This window comes from Limulus polyphemus, unplaced genomic scaffold (genome assembly GCF_000517525.1).
Source record: "Limulus polyphemus unplaced genomic scaffold, Limulus_polyphemus-2.1.2 Scaffold2499, whole genome shotgun sequence".
Classification (NCBI taxonomy): Eukaryota; Metazoa; Arthropoda; class Merostomata; order Xiphosura; family Limulidae; genus Limulus; species Limulus polyphemus.
Genome location: NW_013668109.1, coordinates 54,813 through 56,443, shown reverse-complemented (window position 1 = coordinate 56,443; position 1,631 = coordinate 54,813).

The window sequence follows — 1,631 nt, the reverse complement described above, 5'->3', positions numbered from 1 at the left end:
TTGTGTCGCTTAAGTTTCGTCGGTACGAAGTTACGGAAAGTTAATTAAAAAAAACGGAGACGTAACAATATTATAACAAGCACATATACGGTATACCATTTTAAATGCTAGATCTCACAAAACACAAACAAAATGATAATTGCTTGCTTTGATATTTGATAATTGTGACTTTTAACTTACTTAGAACTATTTTCTCTTTCTGGGTTTCTATAAATTATCTTCAAAGAAGGTATATTAGTGAATTCTAATGTTCATAAATGTATTTTGTTACTGTTGCATGCTCTGCTATACTAGCAATTAATTCTTAAATGCTTTAAGCAGCGTTTTGTGAAAGATAAACAAAAACAAATTCAAGCTTACTACAGAAGGTAAACAATAAAGGTTTTAACACCAGGTTAAGTACTATTAAAGCTAAAACTAGTAAAGAAATACTCTAATGAAAACAGGAAATTAAATGGGACTATTTTACATGACATTTTATAATTATACAATTATATCCTCTTATTCTGTACAGCTTAAAAAAAATAACATAATGCAAAATACAGAAAGTCTAATGTCTTAATAGTGTCGCCACGGTGACAAATGATCACGTTCCACATATTGGTAACACGTCAATTACCAGTATAGATCTAGTAACCATGGTAACCTTTAATCATAATATTAATATATTTGCTTTGTATAAAACTGCATACCTTGATTACACAATATTAGCAACATAACATCTCATAATATCGGATTTTATCAAATTTTAACTCCTCTATCGATCTTAACATATAAAGTTGTAAATTGAAACAAAACTTTCAAACTTAAGTACTTACATAAAAAAAGGCTATATTACAATGCTCTGTCTTCTGTCTCCAGAATTTCACTTGGTCGCCCTCTCCCGGTGATAATAACAGTTAATCCGGTTTGGACCAGCGAGTGCTAAAGTAGTTATTTTACTGCTATCAATAAATGTAATTTGACGAATATAATAAAGTACTGACGTAATGAACTTTACGTATATAAACTATAAGCGTCACATATCAAACTTAAATTAAATTAATCTTATAATATTAGACTACACAAAGCTATGTAAAATTTCATGCGCGTGTATGTAACCTTTAAATATCAATTGCGTTATGTTGAAACATTTTGGATAAATTTAAGACGCATGGCCAGGTGGTTAAGGCAATCGACTCGCAATCTGAGGGTCGCGGGTTCGAATCCCCCTCACACCAAACATCCTCGCTCTTTCAGCGTGGGGGCGTTCAATCCCACTATTCGTTGGTCAAAGACTAGCCCAAGAGTTGGCGGTGGGTGGTGATGATTAGCTGCCTTCCCTCTAGTCTTACACTGCTAAATTAGGGACGGCTAGCGCAGATACTCCTCGTGTAGCTTTGCGCGAAATTAAAAAAAAACAAACAAACAAGCAATGTTTCTGTTCCTAAAAAGAAGGAAACAAACTGAGCAGTATTTTGCTTATATTCAAGTTGAAATTATATTTCAGTTAAGTTACGCGAAAAAATGTCAACATCTTAGCACTTATCACCAACCTTCTTGAAATTAACCTACTGAGTTTTGCATTTGTAAAATTATATATATTTATATATATTTTACACTGATTGCAGGCAAGGGACGTTGCCTGACCC